The sequence below is a fragment of the Varroa destructor genome, unplaced genomic scaffold (genome assembly GCF_002443255.2).
Source record: "Varroa destructor unplaced genomic scaffold, Vdes_3.0 BEIS01000004.1, whole genome shotgun sequence".
Lineage (NCBI taxonomy): Eukaryota > Metazoa > Arthropoda > Arachnida > Mesostigmata > Varroidae > Varroa > Varroa destructor.
The window spans coordinates 30,666,311-30,686,107 of record NW_019211457.1 but is presented as its reverse complement, the minus strand read 5'-3'; the positions used below and the strand labels follow the sequence as shown (position 1 = coordinate 30,686,107).

Here is a 19,797-nt window from a genome sequence, read left to right as displayed (position 1 = left end):
GGTAAGGATAATTGAATCGATGGTTTTAAAGAATTTTTAATTAGTAAAATAGTCATCCATTCGATTACTGTGATAAAAACAGACGAATTTGTAATGGCAAGTGCGTTTTAATTTGGCTGTGTCTGAGTTACAGCGCTTTTATATCTGTTTATATATATATATATATATATATATATATATATATATATATATATATATGTTAAATCTGCTTTTTTTAAAAAAAAGGTTCTGTTTAACCAGAAGTATGTCAACCTTACATGGAACATCAAGAAACCTTCTACAACATTTCATGGTAGAGTAATATAAAATACGTTTCGCGTACTCTACTAGTTTCAGGTTTTTTTTTATTCCACATTGTTTTATTCAAGAAATCTTTGACAAATACGCTATAATTACTGCCACACTGTAATAAGGATACTATTCCATGGCATAATAAACAGTCACCTATCGAGCACAATTTTAGTATAGTTATCTGGATTCACTGTTCGAATGGGTTTGAAATTTAGCGTCCTGCTTCAGATGCCTCAGTACACATTGCCCTATACATCAGTTATATTAGTTGCCCTTTGCCTCCGTGTGTCCTCGAAGACGTCGCCACTAGTACCCAACACATAATGTCCTCCATTCATATTACGCAATCTTTCAAATGAAGTCCTGCGAATGTGTCTAGTAACATCGGTGGGAATGGAAGTGTAGCTCTTTTGATATGCCTGCTCGAAAACCGGTGAAGCCTAGAGATTTGCTTTGCCTCAGCTGCATGACTGGCTGTTTATAATATGTTTTTTTCTGCTCTTACTATCGTCACATCATTATAACGGGAAGTGACATGGTGGCAAATGTGAGGATAAGGCACGTTTTTCATCAGAATAGATCAACGGACACCGAATGGACAGGCAGTACAGCATGTAGATGGAAAGAATGCTTTCGTTTACCGCCCATCTGGCATTCGACGTTCAATGGTACCGGAAGGACATTGCGGGACATATGCCTTACAGGACATAACGAAAGATAGAGGCGTAACAGAATAGTTTGTTCCCGAACGATACTCGGCCCAAAGTGAATACTGCGAATAGAGCATACACTAGGCAAAGGAAGCACGAAAAGGTGCATGATCGTAATGACAGCATAGCTATCATTATGTCCATTGTTTATAAACTGTTCAGTTGCCTAAACCTAAACATCACAGAAGTACGTAGACCGAAATAGATGCAAGCACTCGGATGTAGGGGAAAATCGAGGATGTACTAGCAATTCGAATCAAAGGTTCGTAGATAACGTAACGATATCGCATAAAACTGTTATGTGCATAGTTAGTGAAGCGAGGTAGTTACCTTTTTAACAGCTCCATGGCCACACAGCTTGGGTATAAGTAGCGTGATTTCATATTTGTTCCCCTATTACTTATCATGCATTCTTTGTGCAAGCTTCTGAAGCTTTCATAAGTTTGCCTCTATTCAGATCCAGTCTTGATTCTCGGGCTACGATTTAACGCAAATTTTCATAGCTACGACGCCTCTATTATTTCGCACAGATTTGAAAAGCCCCATATGATATGTGAGATTCAGCAAAGCCATAGAGCACATATTCTGGGCAGATTGTCATTAAATTTATTCACTCATAACATAAATTTGTGTCTCACTTGGCATACTCGTCTTCTCGTGTGTAAAAGAACCGATCTATGCTTACGATGAAAAGCTATTTATGGCGCTAATGGCTCTGGAAACCTAGGACTCGTAACGTCATCACCTCTGAGATCAGGTCGACCACATTCATAATTAGCTTATTGGCGCTCTTTTCACATTATTTTCTTCTCGATTTTCCCGTTTCCTTTTCGTCGGAGACGCAAAGCAATAGCGTTGCCGACCGGCTATTGAACCACACCAAATCCTTTAAGCTCTCATAGGAAGGCCCCTCCCTCATCCTCTATGGTTCTTTCTTCCCCGGGGGCATCGATGACGAGTGAAACCATGTCTGCCAAAGAGGAAACAACAACAACAAAGATCATGGCGGTGACAATAATAATCACTGTTGCGGTAGTAAAACCAGCGAATGCGGTGACAGCAGGGGTAGCAAAACGCAGCGCTACTGGCAGAGGGTCCTCATCTCGATTAATTCTGCCGCCGAATGAAGTGAGATGTTCTACGACGTAGAAAATGAATAGACTGCTTTCCTGTTCTTCAATGACTCTTGTGACAACTGTTAGTCCTCCCTACTAAAAAAATCGTAGACATTGACAGCTGCATTGATATAGCAATAATAATAGTAGTTTCGGCTGTGTTTAGCGGATATTTTAATGACATTGACGGAAATGCGCTCTTGGAAAGAAGCTTTGGCTTCTGCTGGTTCTTTGTCAATTTGGTGCAGTGTTGGATGATAATGGCGCGACGTATCGCATATAGAAGGTATTTTTTTTGTCACGTTATACGTCACGGGAGCTTTGGATCATAATGAATTACGATGCTGGTATCTCATAATTTGAATTGTTAATGCTTAGAAATTAATATTATGACGATAAAGCGTGTACTGGGTCACACTGGGGTTCGACTCTCGACTACGGTCGACTCTCTGATTATAACGAAGAACGTATAATCAGAGAACCGGTTGTAAATGTTGGTACAGGCAGGTGTTTAGTCCACGTAATGCAGTGTCGTAAGCGTAAGCTCGGAATGAAATTCTTCATAGACACTTAATGGATTCATACCGATCATAAATAATCCAGGATCCCGTTCGCTCATAATATAAGATACAGCATCAATAAGCTTATCCCGGATGCGTCCTATTGTTGTACCCGCGTACGTTGTTTTGCTTTTTAAATGAACAAATTCTGTCTCACTAATCGCTTAGCTAGACACGTTCCTTGGGTGCCTTCATAATGAAGCCATCTGACCTGCGTAGCCAAACAAGGAATTACGTGACACAGAGCCACGTCTCTCAGGACGGAGCAAAACTGACCAGGCTCGCCGACTACTCCTTCATCTGACAGTCAACTACTCACAGCTTTGCATTGTATCGCTCATGTAGGCTAGTTTTCTTCTGAATCATTCAAGAGCTAAAAGATTCAAGGCTTCGGTTCATAACGGGCCTTACGGTTCATTGACTTTGTCTATAATACTCCTTTTTGTTAAATTCGGGTTTTTGTGCAAGATAAAAGCTGGTGACGCCACTAGCTCAATGGTATAATGGATGAGTAATTATTAATTGACTGTACTTCCCAGCCTTACTTCATTTCTACATTATCTAGATAAGTGCGTTACACTAAGGACATAGTCATATTTATGCTTAAGTCTAAATACAGTCAGTATAGAAATGAATGGTTAGTTTATCGCGTATAATGTGTTGACTATGTCTAAATTATGTTAGAAGGATCGGAATCAATCAACTTTTGTTCCTTTCTGGTATTTTGGCAGTACACTGTTGTTTGGTTCAGCCTGCCCTCTGGGCAAAGCCCATTAAGCGAATAAGCCTTATTAGCAATTCTCGTCATCACTACGGACAGTAGGGGGATCTCGGTCCAGTCGACTGCGATAAGGGATTAAGAAAACCATTGTGCGGCCGTCTGGAACATGGATTACTTCACATGCACGCCCAATACGCAAAGCTTTCTAAAGTTGTTCATTCTTTTTGGAGTACGCAGCTCGAACGGGGTTTCGAATGGGACAAATAAGTTTTCTGCTTGGAGTCCAGAAGTAAATGAGGCGCACATAAGTTGTTGTTTAAAGTCTAAAACTTGATTCGTGGATAGGACCGTCATCAGGCCAGGCAGTGAACAGAGACGCGTCTGCTTGCAGATGCGTTGAGCTTTGCTCGTTTTGGACCTACAACGACACCTGAAAATAACAGGTTTTAGGTGATTTCTGCTGATGTGCGCCCTATGCCGTCTGCTTCTTAAGTGGGGAAATGGCAAGAGTTGCGGAGCAAGTTGAGCAGTATTTTCGTTATTATTATCTAGATCTACATTTCACGGCCATTAATATACGAGGTGAACGCAATGCTATGTTAAATTAAACTTACATTTTTTTCTAACTGCGAATTTATGTTTACAATACAATCATAAGCTGGGAAGCCTCTTAGAACTTGCACGGGCACCAGAAAAAAGTCTAGAATGATTTGTCCAAGCTCTAACGTTAAAGTTATTCAACGGTCCTGCATCTACAGAGCCGAGCACAATTTGAGATCCAAATACCAAAACAATTGATTATTTTATTTTTGAACACGAAGATTATTTCTTAAGCACATGACAACTATTTCAATAAAAGGGATCTCAAACTTCTTTCTAGGTCCTTTTTCTTCTAACAGAGATCTTCCCGTAAATAAGAAACCTATTTGTGTATTCACAGTCATGCAAGTAGCAAGAGCGTGTAATTGTTCTTTAAGCATCGATTGTTGCAGTCAATGCTTATCGTCGTTCACTTGCCTATGCTGTTAGTTACTTATTATTAGTTAGTAACTTATGCCCGAATGCAGTATTGTATCTTGTAATCGATTTGACTTTGCATACACGTTAAGACGCGCCGCCATTCCTAGGGCAGAGACGATTTAGGTCCTGGAACATCTTTCATTAGATTTCTACTAAAAGCTGTTGGAACGTCAAATTTCAGTACGTAATCGTCAGTTTCGTTGTCTCGATTTGTAAAACATTAGATACAGTTGAACAGGGCATTTCTTATGTTAAATCGTGTACCATGAATGCACTCATATTATTGAGGAAGAGCAATCGAGGGAACCCTTTACGTCGAGAAAGAGTATACTGACCATGTGCGCTACAGCACTAACAAGTGATCTTATCGGAAGAAAGTTACTGAGCTCTGTGTTTTTTGCCACTCACTCGGTCTCCATTAACTCGATGACTTCTGGCAGATATCAGGATGCAATCTTTGTGTTGATATAACACAATGACTTTATTTAATACCGTGACGTTGTCGGTTGTGTGATCATCGCAAAGCGTCCCTCTCATGCATTTGTTCAAAAAATAATGGGTTATGGGTTTACACGTTAAACAAAGAAAAAACAAAGGAAAAAGTACTCTCTAAATAAAGCAGCTTGGTAGATTAATATTTAGCGATTAAAAAATGGCATTATAAACGTCCTATGATGCCGCAATGATAACGTGAAGTGCCTAGTATTAACATAGAGACGATCCAGGCTCGAATCTGGGTGTAGACACCCTCCGATACTTTAGTAAAATATTGAGCAATACGAAAAGCGATAAATATGTTATAATAAGCCCGTTCTCTCTTCGATCCTTTTAGATTGTTGGGTACCCTATTCTAACAAGTGTTTCGCTATGGCAATATTAAAAAATTTGTAAAAAAAACATCTAACAGTAACTGCCAGAAAACATTATTTTTAATAAGCAGAACAAAACGACTTTATGTAAAAAAGTTTATTAGCTGTCTTGCTAATGTATTGTTATGCCGTCGGAGTAAATTGTTAAAAGGACTCAAATATGTTTTTAGTTTTACGTCCGGTACCGCCGTTAGGTATCGCCTTAGACGGCCACAGAACGAAGTGTGTTCATATCCGCCTTAAAACCCTAATTATTCTATGTGTTTAGTGGGTAAACGTATGTTCTATCACGGAGGCCATTGTAGAGGCCTACACGTATCCAACAAGCCTCGATGCACTTTACATTAAATTTTCATTATGTCGTAAGGTAATGGGAAAACAAGTAGCACCCGGTCAGCATGTTTGTTCTCGTTGGTAGTGATGCCGTGCCCTCTCACTGAAGTCGCTAGTTGCCCATGCGAGTGCCAAAGAACGGGGAAACGAATGTTTCAAACACAGCAAATAATTTAATCAGTAGTACCTATAAAGTTAAAAAAAATACAATTGAAGTACTACCTCGGCTGATTTTCATTTTTCCACTTCCTACAGAGTTACATACAGCAGTCTGACTGCCTATTTTCATTGTCCTTCCTTTATATACACTTCATTTTTTCATTTGTCAAGTTTAGTTATGATATAGTATATATATATATATATATATATATATATAGAGAGAGAGAGAGAGAGAGAGAGAGAAAGACCTTCGGCCAGTTCATTCTAGCCTAGTTGGCTATATTATTACCTATTGCTGTTGCCACTATTGTTGTAGTTCTACGGGTCAAAAAGGTTGAATAAACGGATCTAGCAAACGGAAAGATATGTGAAGAGAAAAAAGAATAAAAATACGCAAGAGAAGTGGCAGAATATTGCGGGTGTGCATTATCTTCGTTATTACTTGTGTGGACGCAGAGTTTTCGCCTGAGAAGGACAGGGGACTAAGAAGGGAACGAGCATAGGGCTCCTGAGGAAAGACTATAACGACGGTGAGGATGCTATTGCTTCTTACACCTCATGCTTAGATACGACTACTCTTGACACCTTCGGTGAGCTGGGGTCGAAGGCCGGCCAAGTATCACGTGGACAAACGTTTCTGAGGATATGTTTTTAGTGCTGCTGGGGTAACTGAAGCTGTTGCTGTAGTTACAACCACAAGTGGCCTCTAGGGCCCTAACACATATGGCCTTACACACTCATACAACATCTGGAAGTCAAATAACGGCCTCATGGCCGATGACTTGGTAGCGACTACTAAAATCAACGCTAGTAGACAGCTGGCGGCATCATCTATCTGGATATTGTGCCACGGGAACGCAGTAATTAACGAGGTGGATACTTAAGTCCTTTGTACAATTTCCCTCCGACGACAGGAAGTTGTTTGCCGAGTATGAAGCGATCAGGTTATATAAAGACAGGCAGTAATACAAGTATTGATTCGCCATCGATGATGTCTACGATAAGATTTTGTCCTTTTTAGGGTGTAGTGTTTAGCGTAATACTTGAGAAAGGTATCTCCAACAATTATGTTTTATTGACCAAAGCTGATAGGAGAAAGAAATGATTCAAAATAATTATATTGGACCACTAATGTACTCGATATTTATAACTTCACAGACGTATTTTCGCCATGTGCTCTATCATATTATAGTGAAACTGATAAAAGGCTATGTTTCCCTGATCTAGAGTCTAGAAATCGATGTTATAATATGTTCATTGACAGAGAAGTTTCGAATCCATGAAACTATTATTATGTCGCGAGGGTTTGTTATTAATAACAATTAATATATATATATATAAGCAATGAGTTATCTCTAACTCATTATATCAAAACCAATCGGAAGGTTATCTCTAACCTTCCGATTGGTTTTGATATCGTTCTGTACCTTATGTTACATTTCACGGTATAGTATAGGTATATACTTTTTACATAGTATAAAAGTTACTATAGCACAGCCTGTACAATATTGGCTGTAATTGGGGCGTGATATTTGAACCGTGGTTAGCAGTCAGTCTGTCTTTGATTTTATTTTAGTGCACCAAAAGGGCTCTTGCAGGAGCCAAGAATTATATTCTATACAAACGGGCCAACTGTGAATAAATTAAGCGTCAATCTAACCATATGTTGTCCTGACAAGCAGAGCAAAGGGGAGGGATTACCGCAATCTTTTACTCTTATTCTATATTAACCAGCTGTCCTAGCGATACACATGTTATTCAAGTGATAACGTAGGTCCAGCTCACTTTGGGCAGCTTTTTTCGTTTCTATTAATTTATAGCTGTAGCTGCTTTCATAACGATAGTGAACCAAGGAGAATTAAAGCGAACGGAGCGTCATACCTGTAATAAAGGTCGGCCCTTAGTAGTGTAATAAGGATGGCCTGATGGACGTCGTGCTGGCCTAGGATCGATTTTCCACTAGATTACAACATGATTACTATCACTTCAATCAGAAAAGCGATGACCCCGCGCCCTTAAAGGTCTGAGCTGTGTCTACGATAAGGCTTGCTGCTAAAGTGAAAAAACGAATCACAAGACGAATACTGATTTCCTGATTTGTTGAGCAGGAAAATCTTCTTGTATTGGTCAAACTTTTGTGGTAGGAGACAACGAGGGAGCCCTATAATGCTGATTGTTGGTGTACACCATTAATCTAGCCGTTATTATCTATGACGAAGTGTCGAACGAGCACTGTTTCATTTAACATCAAAAAGAATATAGAGGATGGGAAAAAAGGAATATAGGTTTATACCAGGATCGTTCCTGCATTTGAAGCTAACGTGGCAATACTTGATAGGTTGGTTAGTGCTGCAGTGTTCTTCATGCATTTAAGCACTATCAGAGTGGGAATAGCAAGCTTCTACTCTAGCAATCTGCTAGCAATAAAGGCTTAGTAAATTTTTTCGGCAATGAGAAGCAAGCCAACCTACAATTATTACGACATCTAGTTTGTCACTCTGCGCTTTACATTTAATTAACGTGAATCCTATTCGGTATGTTTACAAACCTAAGCCTGTTATAATTGTTTGTTTCTATTTCGGCCCGTTCAAGAATTGCTTTTGGAAAACCGAGAGGGGGGGGGGGGGTCACCATCGAAACTTTTGTTTCGTTTTTACCCCAAGGCGAGGATAAATTTTGGCGCATTCCAGCCATTGAGTAACAATACTAGAAACTTCTAACTGCATTGGTATACATTTGCTATTGATAAATTCCCCGAATTTGGTAAAGAGGAATTCAGTAACGGTCCTTCACATCGGACCTGCTCCTCTTATTTCGTTCGACTGAAGACTGGCCATCCATCTTGGGACTGAGCAGGACGAGTGATTGTTTTATGGTTTGCATACAGACAGATTAACGACCTAATATACGAAATTCCTTGGTGACTTTGCAATAGTTAAGTCATGGCGAAATAGAATCTGGCCAGGTAACGTGGTAACCGCTGTGCAGTACGTAAAAGTCCACTTGCATATCGTATCATATCGTGCAAGAAGTGTTAAAGAGGAGAGTAAACGATACATACAAATCGCGGAAGATGCTGTGAATAAAGGGACGTGGCTTACGTAAGGTTGACAAAGCACTCGCACAGGCCGAATAGACTGGATGTGGTTCTCTATCCCGTAATATTTAAGCCAGCGAATAGTAGTTCTACGCAATTGGACCGTTCGTTATTTCTTCAAATTAACTAATATACCTGATCGCGTTACTGGGATCAGAAGAAAGGATCGGGCCTCAATTAGAATCGCTGTTTTTGCAAGCTGTGGCTGTGTAAGTCGTGTGCTGATTAAAAAACTAGAGAAATTTGCTTTCATCCATTGTTACAAACTTCAAAAAAATTAACGGCACTTAAGATACCGGTGCTCGGGATATTATTCATTATTTCGAGCACTGTCGAAAACACACAGCTGGGCAATTTTTTGATCACCCTTTACAACTCTGTCGTGATCTTTTCCTGTTTGTGGAGCTCTCGTAACTATAATTACTACACTTTCAAGCTAAATGTCCTACGCTCACTGCCTACTATGGCGCCTGTATTGGTCATACTAATCGACGAAGTTTAGACTGAATGCAAAAGCGTCCGCAAGCTTCAGAGTTCTGTTTTTTTTTCAGAAAAAAAAACTTGCGACTAGACGTGGCATTCATTATACAGCGTCTGATGTGATATAACGATCAATACAATGGCATAAAAAACGGCCACCGAATGGACGAGCTTTTGCTTGACTTCGTTGTCTGAGTAAGGTGGTTCTAAGCAAAGGTATCGTGCCAACGCTTCGGAGTTCACTACGGTGTACCTTAAACTAAACACGCAAGGTTTGATTATGATCCAGTGGCGATTGCTTGTGTGTAGACGTGAATCTTTCTATTGCAGTTTGCCCCGTCTCTAGATAGGAAAGGCCGCATATGTAGGAACAAACCACGTTATACGCACATATCGTTATTCAGGAACTTAGAGAAAAAGGCATACATTAAGGAAAGGAATTAATCGTAAAGCTGTATCTAACGATCTCGGAAAATTGTTACAGCTTTTAGCTCCATCGATTTAATTACTGCTTTTAGTAAGTCTCAAACCATTACGTAGAAGTTGCGTTCTGCTTACACGTTCCATCCCGAAGATCTGCGCTTGACGATCTGCACAAGACATCTTCAAGACCACATCATTACTCCAACAGGCGAGCTAACTGACATATATGCATTTAAAGTACTAATGTCGTCCTAATTACAATTATCGATTTTATAGACCGTAAAAGACTCCCGGCCGTTGGAAACAACCAGTAAAATGCAACACAGTGGACGATCTCTCCCATTAGTGACTAATTCTTTAAATCGTAACTGTGATTTGAAGAGCCTGTAGGCAATCAGTTATAAGTGAAATGTTTGTGTTATCTTTAAGTTCCCCCCTTCTCGCCTGTAATATGTCGAATGACTCGATTTGCGTACGCTCTGTGCTAAAACATGGCCAATTATGACCGTGAGCTCGTTTTCGGCACATTATATATAAATTGAATCGAAGTAACACGTCCGGCCTTTATCGATCTAGCATCGTCAGTTCGATCAGTTTGGCTTTGCTCTCTACCCATTGCAACTGGGGCTGCAGCTCTGATCGGTTAAAAGCAAGTTCCAAAGCATCGAACATTGCTCATACATCCCATAGAGCAAGTCGTATACCGCTGAATGATAAAACCTGTTCAGGTCAAGTTACCTACAGCAAATTGATTACTTTTTAAGTACAATTAGCTTATGTTAGGTTGACTGAAAACTTTTCAGTAGTGGCCACAACCTAATTTGCGACCAAGTTACTTCAATGTACGAGTCTAAAAGAGAACTCGAAACATCTACATCGGATACCTACTTATACGATAAATCGACGGGTTGCACCAACATAGGAAAATCGAATCAATTTCTTTATCCTCATTTTGAAGTGTATAAGTGCGCCCAATGCCTTTTTATAGCCTAATAATGTCCTGAATGTACCATGCGTGAAACAACTGCTTTGTCTTAATTTCTATACCCTACATCTTTGAACCGATAATTGACAAAAGCCTACTCCTCTAGTAAGGTGTGGTTTTGACAAACGTCCGACGGTCATCATTCTTTGCGTCCTGCATTTTGTCTTGCAAAAAACAAGCTAGGGATGATTAAGGTTCTGTGAAAGAAGGCTGCACAAATAATGATTTAAAACATGTAAATTTTTGCCCCTATGTAAGGTATTAGGTTAGCCCCTATCTAAATTGTAGAGTAAGATTACGCATATAATACTCCTCAAATCCTGAGAGAAGCTTTGTTCTTCATACGCGTCAAAACGAGACTTCTATCAAGTCAAGTCTTATATTGTTTCAAGCGGTATTTGATGGCTATTCGGTCGAAAATTCTTCCCTTGTCGACCACACACCTTCTCGTCGTATCGACGATTAACAGTACGCCTCATAGGATTCTTCCTTTTAGCTTACATTTACACTGAATAATAAACTTGGAAGAGTGCAAAAGTATCTCTCAGTGGCGCCCCAGGGTTACGCATTAGGCATAGTGATGCACGAAAGAATAACGTTTTTCTGATGTAAATCACGGCGACAGTAATTTGCTACATACAAATGTAGCAGATACGCAGAAAGCTATTGGGAATTATTATATTATATGAGTATTGCGATCACTCAGTGCCGAACCCGAACTTACATGATGACTACTTAAATAATAATCATCTAGTTGAATTTGTTTGTTTGAAACTTATTGCGTAAGTTACGTTTTCAGCTTCGTATGAACAGACGACTTGACGATTTGGTCTTCTCGACATATACATGTATTATGTCAACCAATTCCATATACAATACATCCTAGAGTAATTACTTCTTTCTTACCGTTCTTTCCATATTATTCAATCTGTCCGTTTCAGTGTATAAAAATTAATTTTTACTTGACACGTTTACGTTTTGAATCTTGGATGCTCGACTTTGACTTTGTTCAAGAGTCCATGATCTGGCTCTATGGTAGAGATATGCTTCATCTTGCCCCAATGAGAAAGCAGGAGTTTAAAAATCGGCATCTTTAGTTAGCAACATCTACTGTAGGAACTTGCGCGTTTAGCTTGCCTGAATATACGGTAGTAGTAGTAGTAAAAGCTAGCCATTGTGGCTTGTCTATGAAAAGTAGGCGTCAGACCACTCCCGTATTTTTTATTCTTCTCTATAAAATTAAGAATTCGACTGTCTGAGGCTTTTTTTTTTTAAAATCCTGCAAGAAGAATCATCATTGGTGTTTCGATTTGCAACTTTATATGCTTTACTTGGTACGACGTCTGACAGGACCTAATGTTTTGTCCAATGCGTCTACTCGTCCAGCTTTATTCAGCGGTAAATGGCAAGCGGACAGCGAGAGGTCACTTAAGCCTCATAATTATCGGTCTATTAGTCCTTCTTTGTCTCTAACCCGTAGCAAAAAAAAATCAATGATCGAAAGTTTCGTTATCATGTTGTTACTTGCTGTCAAGGGTCTCATCATGACCTTTCAGTTATCGGTTTTCGTCCACTCCGCACAACCGGTCCAATAAAATCAGATGTTTACTTCTGCGAATCTAGAAGACATATACAAATGTTATCTTTAAGAGATAAAGAGAATGATAACAGAATGAAACAAAAATCAACTGAGCAAGATATGCGCAAACGGTACGAGAATATATACAAACAATAAAGAGGTTTTTGCCACACATATGTTTGATAGAACTTAGAACAATTTCAATCAGTGCTGCAAGTACGAACAATGTCTGGAGAAATGCGGCAAATATTCAATTGATTAACTGTGCCTTGGTTCCATCAATATGCCACACGGTTGTTTACTTCTTTCAGGACGACGCGCGCTTTTGTTTTCATTGGCGCTTATACCAACAAGTTATATTAACCAACATAACCAAATGGTGTTCCATATAACTATATATATGGCAGGGGTCAAATGAATTGCGTTACACAGTCCTCGTTGCAGTCATAGTTAATCTTAGGGCTGCGATATTAACAGCTTAACAAACACACACATCGCTACTTTTTGTTTTTCATTGTTTGTCGTACCAACTCATTTCTATAGAAGCACAGCGCTATGCAATGCCTGAATATAATAAACAAAAGATCTCATCTAATTAACCGTAATTATTGCATGGGATTATACAGCACAGAGAATATAAACTTATCGTCTTGCAATTAGGTTCGTCTTCCTCAAACAGATGCCTGAACCTAACAATGACCACTAATTGCTAATATATCCGCTTGGCGGCGCATAAAATAAGATTTAGAGATTTTATTTTTTATTTTATTTATAAACTTTGATACCCTGTGAGATCTAGTAAGAAAAGTTGACCGGCTTCCTCTTATGGTATAGAATCATTTAGCAGGGTATTATGTAAACCCGTACTGAAATATTCATGCACTCCCTAACCGTTATGTGTGCAACGTTCTGCTAGGAGGCACACTAGATAAATTCCAAATTGCTTTCAACTCGAAATATCATTCACAACTGCTATTGCCTTAGCGTTATTTATTTAAGTATTTTCATAGCACCTGTCTCTTACGGATCATTGGAACTATTAATCAGCTGGACTATTCATATCTCTAGTCTCAGTGTCTGTCGTTAGCACCCTACTGAACTGCACATAAGAAGGTATTTTTTGTGCATAGTTTGTTCTCTAGCCCTAAAGGCACAAACCTAAGCTGTCTTAGATCGCTCGCATCTATTTTTTAAAAATCGCAGAACTTGCAGATGCCCTATAAACTTTTGGTATCTGCACATGTTTACGTGTTGTATAAACAAGCCCAAAACACACTCATCGTAGTTCGCATCACATGAAATGCCACTGTTATCTTATTATTATTATTATTAGTTTTTTTTTTTACTTCATTCAGCGCAATCTATTGTAAATGTGTATCGGGCGCTAGAAAGGATAACGATTTGATCAGTAAGCCAACTATACTTACGTTAAAATTGGGCGACCTTGTCTCAAAGCTATCTTCTTCCCTCTTTAGGCTCCGTCAGCCTCAGTCAGTAGTGAGGTTGACTAGATTGCGAAGGGCAATTCAACCGATTGATAATATTATTTAGCATTGTGACGGCTGATCCAGTCGGTTCTTTTTCGTGAAAGGACTGAGCTCGCTTGTGCAGGAGCGAACAGCGGAAAAAGCACCAGCCGAAACGGCTCATCTGTTTATGGAAAAAACTAAGACTAGAAACAGGGCAAAAAGAAAATGGTGGAAGGGAATAAAAAGCAAACACCAGAGGGGAACCAGGCAACGGCTGGAAAAAGAATTTTTTTCTGTCGTGCCTCTACCTACAGTCGGCTGCTGACTGTTTCAAGGGCTCTTCTGCTCTAGCTTTTCGGAGCCTTGCGAGCATTCGTTAGCCTGAACGAATAACGCCAGGCGTGAAGATGTTTCGTACTCGACAGTGATATATGTTTCTTTCTAGGATGTTCGTCTTTTTCTTATATGTCGACGGAGACGCGATCGGTAGCAACGGTAACGACTTCGGACGCCGGCTAGCTCCGACGGCCCGTTGCGCCTCCGCTATTCAACCACAGTTTACCGTCTTGCCGTTTTGCTCACCATCGAGTTGAATCGATGCTCTAGTTTTTCTCGCCCGTCCTCAATGGGTTGAAAAAGTTCAGGACGACGATGCTGCTGGAAAAGTATCGTGAACAAGGATACGAACGTCAGGCAAGGCGAAGTAAAAGGGGCAAAACGAAAGCATACCTTGAGACGATAGAGGGAAGGCAATTTTCGCCAGTTCTCCCTTATTCCTCTTAACGTCTTGGGCTCGTCGATACATCGCAAGCTCGCAAAGATCTTTCTGCTTCTGTTTTTTCTTCTCATTTTCAAACAAAAAAAAAAGAGTGCGATGGAAAGGAAGAGCATATTTATGACTTCATCGTTACTAACAGGGGGCAATGATTGCTGACAAAGAATGGCGGGCTCTTGATGCTAGCCGGTCTGGACAACAGTTCGTTAAGCACTAAACCAATTTGTACCTAGTCGTTCCCTATTATTAATCTAAGATAGTGCGTGCCTAGATGTACACATGAAATGTTTTCCATAGCTGTACACATACGTGATTTCTCGTTGTACTCGTTGTTAGTTTTTACACACAGGGAAAATGGAAGACATAGGCCTGCTCCTAACTGGGGAACTTAATAATATATTAGAGTTGCGACAAAAATAGCTGGAAAATTACTAACAAGGGTGTAGTCGACTATTCAGTTGTTAATTAGGGCTGCCGCAAAAGTTGAATACGTGCTTGATGAAACAAAAACCTCTGTGACCCTTTACTCTATCATTAGTTTGTATATATATATATATATATATATAAAAGGAGGGCATACACCCGGTGTTGCTAATGTGTAGCAAGGCTTTCGGGTGTTTGAAGCAAGTGTAATCCAGCTTGAGCTTTTACCATTTTCCTCGGTGCTATCCAATTAGGTCATATGAAATGCTCGTGCCAGTAGGACTTGCCTCTCAAAAAATGGTTCTCCAACTAAGTGCCAAATCGAAGTGAAGAAGACAATTGAATTTAAGCATTCGTATCTTCTATGCCTTTTCGCTTTTTGTTGGTCTGTCACAGTTTCTAAGGTACTATTAGCAGCGAACGACGCGTCTTCTATAGAGACAAACCAATTTCAATCTCAATTTAACGCTCATTTAAACTAAAAGCCGTGAAGAAATAGACAAAAACACTCGACTGTCAAACTTGCAGATAGTTGGCTATAGCATATATAAGATGCAGATAAAGCGAGCGCTTTGCGGTCATCTAACGGTCAAGGCGTTGTGATGATGGCACATCGTCATCAACAACGGTATCAACCCCCAATAGAAACGACAATACCAGGACTCGCACAACTACCAGCTTTCTGCTGTTGCTGCAAAAACAGCCACTTCCAGGCCCGTAAAAGAAAACCAGAACTAACGATAGTTATCCTAGCAAGTAAAAGCCGGTTGGGCTGAGCCATAGATAATGTGATTGCCTGATCGTGACTGCACTAGCTGAGCTGCTAAAATTGGTACAGTTCAATTTCTACGAAGTTCCCTTTCTCTTTAACTTCGATGGCGGCCCTTCGGCATCCGTTCCGAGTGAAGTATTTTTGAGCAGCAGCAAACGGCTACTCAAACGACAGCAGGAACGGTTGCTGATGATAGTGATGGCGGGGAAATTCAAGCTAAAAGGAAAACGCCAAAAATACGCCAGGGTGCCGAAGAGCGTTAGCTGATGCTATCTCCATTGCAGGCGAAGACCAGCGCCGTCTACCATAGCGGTAAGAATGACCCACGAAACGTGAATTGCTTCCAACTCCTTTTGCGGCCAATGACCGTTTCATGTTAATGTGGAAATGAAGCAAGCAAGCGTCAAGCTATTTTTTGTTTCGGAGAAGTTTGCTTTCGAAAAAAAGGTTGATTGGATGACAGCAAAAGTTATTGAAGCATATGCCGCTGTGAAGACATGTACTGTAACAATTATCCACCCGTTTGAGTGTGCAGTGCTTTATGGATAGTTAAATTAGAAAAACGCTAAGTAACTTCTTATCCGCACTGGGCTGTTGCGCTCTTTTTAACCTCGGGTACCTAGTGGCTCTAAATTGATTTAACTTGGATGAATTACTATTGTTTGTGGATAAAGCTCATAGCGGAGCAGCCTCTTATCCGGTTATAAAGCATTCAGTGGCCGAAGTAGTTTTCACTAAACCGTTTACGTTGTTGAAATTCTGAAGGATTCCCTCTTATTTGTGGGAATGCGTTGTTAGCATTCACTAAAACTAACAGTTTGAAAACATTTTTACTCAGAAAACTGATAGAACAAAAAAAAAACGGAGGCACAGCATCGCAAGACACTCGATTACAACAAAAAAAACCTCGCTGCATTAAAGCGTTTCGTTGGAGCGCATTAGGTTCAATTTGGACGTGTAATTTTACGCCAACTATAGAACAAAGGATTTAATTTAATATATTCACATTTCGTACCACTGTAGGTATTGCAAGATTGCATGATTGTACTTTGGCACGCAAATTTCCTAGCGATGGAGTTGTCCAGCGATCTTCGTCTGCTAGAAACACGGCCTAAGTACGACGGCCGCACACGCTGTGCGTTATTTTTCCTTCACCGGCTGATTTCGATTTTTTTCTGTATGCGTATATTTCCCAAGCCCTAGATGCCCAAATCGAGCCCAGATGGTCCAGCGGTGTGTGAACGAATCCTGTGGGCGGTAGTCCTGCAAGTAAAAGATCTTTTCAAGTTAATCAATGTGATAAATGTTGGGTGTAAGGAAAATTCTATTAACGACGGTTTATGGCTGATAGCCAATTTCGATCGCAGACGAAGTAGCACGCGTTGGCTCATGTTAATGTACATGCGATACAACCGATATGTAAAAATATCATAATGCCTGACGATAGGAGCATCTTTGAAAAGAATTTTAGAGTATTCGATTTAATGACTGCAAAGAACAAGCCAATCCGCGTTCTCAATAGACAGCCTGCTATAACATTTGTTTGGTTTTCTCCCGTCGTCTTTGTCCCTATTAGGTACAGATATAACAAAACATAAGCAGTGCCAATAGTATTTACTGTTAGTCTTCGTTTATGTGATGATTTAAAAATATGCCTTCTCTTCTACAGTTTCTGTTTCTACGATAAATTTTCATAATTTCTGAAGGGCTCTCTGAAACTGAAAATTCAAGGTTGCACTAATGGCTTTAGCTAAGCAATATCTGAATTATACTCTGCTTTATTAAACTGAAAATCTGTTCAGTCTTCAGGAAAACTTTTAGCGTGAGTTGAAGAGACATGTCTCTTCTTCTTTTTATAGTATGCTTCTTTTTACAGAAAACCTATGTACAGACCTTGCAAGTTTTTATTTCCTTCTTCGTCTACATTTATGCATACTAATAAAAGGGAATTTGAATAAAATTGTTATACGGAATCGATAAATAGAAGCTTCCGTCGAAGCCACTATACTATAATTTGATTTTGCGCAAAACGTTAGAATCACAGTACGCAGTGAGGCAATGTTTAGGGAAAATATCAAAAAAATACGTAGAGCATAAGCACTGGAAAGCTGAACAGACTACCGTCCAACAATATGGTCATCCTTATTAGATCGCAAAACATACACATACAGCCAAATTAGCTTCTTTTTTTGGCTCACAGAAACACAAATTAACCTATGTTCATTCAATATAAAAATTATTCACCGCAAGTTCAACTTTAGCTCGGGACTTAAACCACTGGCTAGTAATAGCTTTTCAATGGTTAGCACGCATCAGGCGATACTGAAAGGTAAATCAATAAAATCTAGCGGAATCTAATTTTAAAGTGATAACAGACTGAATATTACAAAAATACAAACGCTTAAAATGTCCAAGAAGAGAAATAGATTGGAGCTCGAAAACTCTATTCGTTATAACTTATTTAGACGATCCAACTGACAATCGATGGTTGTTTATCCAAAGATCCTTATTTTCTTCGCCAAAAAATCCAGATGTATCAAAATGGCTTTTGAGCCATTTTCGTTATTTTTTAGCCCTTCAACTTTAAACCCTGTTGAGAATATTCCGATTTGCCTTAGAGAAGTTCTTTTTTGAATGTTTTTAAGGACTGCGTGAAAAATGACAATAACAGTAGACCGTTAATTTTGAATGTGAAGAAAAGTTTTTACTCGTAGTGGAAGTTTATCCACCGAGTGAGGATGGCTAGTATTTGCTCAAATTCCGAACGCGACGCATGTTTGCCCGCCAAAACGAGCTTGTTGCAGAAGAAAGCTGACCAACGAATGAGCCTACGTCCATTGCAGAGTTCGTCCTAATGCAGGTGCCGTACTCTATTGATATATATACAGGGTAACGGTGATTTAGCCAACAAAATTCAAAAAAGTGTATTAATTGTTTGGATAGTCATAGCTTTTTAATACTTTTTTGCTTCAGGATACAGGAAATATTGAGCGGACTAAGATTAAACTGAAGAAGAATCTTTTTAGGAAGTATGAAAGTATAGCATGAAGACAATTAAGCAGGAGGTCTGTGGCAGATCTACCCACAAATAGTCGTTATTAATGGAATAGGAAATAATAATTATAGAATAACAGTTTTGGAATCACTCGGGACGCTCATAAATGAATTTTCAAAAGATCAAGAATATCAGCGAGCTATACCGGCCAAGAAGAGACGTTATAAACGTTCAACAATATTTGAAAATTTGCGGCGTAATCAAGTTGTGAGCTTTATATCAGCAAATTAAGTGCGTATCGCACTTTAAGACATCATAAATTATGTTCCAACAGTGACATATGCTTCAAATAAAACTGAGAAGAATATGAACACAGTGATTCAAGGAAGATTGTTTGAAGCGATGAAGCTACATTCAAATTAGATGACATGATTGCATTTACTGAAAGATTGTTAATCCATACGCTCCACAAAAAGAAACTATCAGCAGATACAATATGGCGCAGTATTTTGAGCAAAGGACTAACTAGATCATCCTTGTTCAATAGTACAGTAACGAATGCCAATCACTTGAATTTACCAAAGGAAATCTGTTTTAGCACGGGAGACTTTCGTAAGGACAGCGAATTTTATCAACAGAACTGGGCATCATCGAAACATTTCTTGATGAGTCTTCCAAATAGATGGGCTAGACCAATTTGACATATAAAATACCTTACCCATTGCCCAAACTTGATGACATGTACTTTTCTTGTGAACATAGCTTTGAGATAGTATCTACGCCGAAAAAACTAGCGACATTGAAAGATTTAAATGCCCCAACTAGGCAAAAATAAGGCGCCAAAGGTATTTAACTTGCACACCACTAGGGAAGTTCTTGCTTTAGTCCTGCTGATAATGATATTTATGTATAGGTTCATCGTATCAAATGCGCATAGCCAGGTGGAACTGCCTGTGTCAGAAGTACTAGAATGGGGGCCTTATAGATCAATGACTGAAGTCAGGCTGTATTGGCGTCCACC

General features: G+C 39.5%; 1 long non-coding RNA gene across 1 annotated transcript in view; it reads right to left on the bottom strand.

Moving 5' to 3' along the window:
• Positions 1 to 223: 223 nt before the first annotated feature.
• The window catches only part of LOC111249392 (uncharacterized), a 60,250-nt gene continuing 40,676 nt past the window's right edge, over positions 224 to 19,797 (bottom strand). Inside the window, exons 4-5 of the long non-coding RNA XR_015326444.1 lie at positions 8,840 to 17,044; positions 224 to 3,827 (exon numbers count right to left, since the gene is read on the bottom strand). This is a non-coding gene — a long non-coding RNA (uncharacterized LOC111249392). The remainder of the gene's footprint in view (positions 3,828 to 8,839; positions 17,045 to 19,797) is intronic.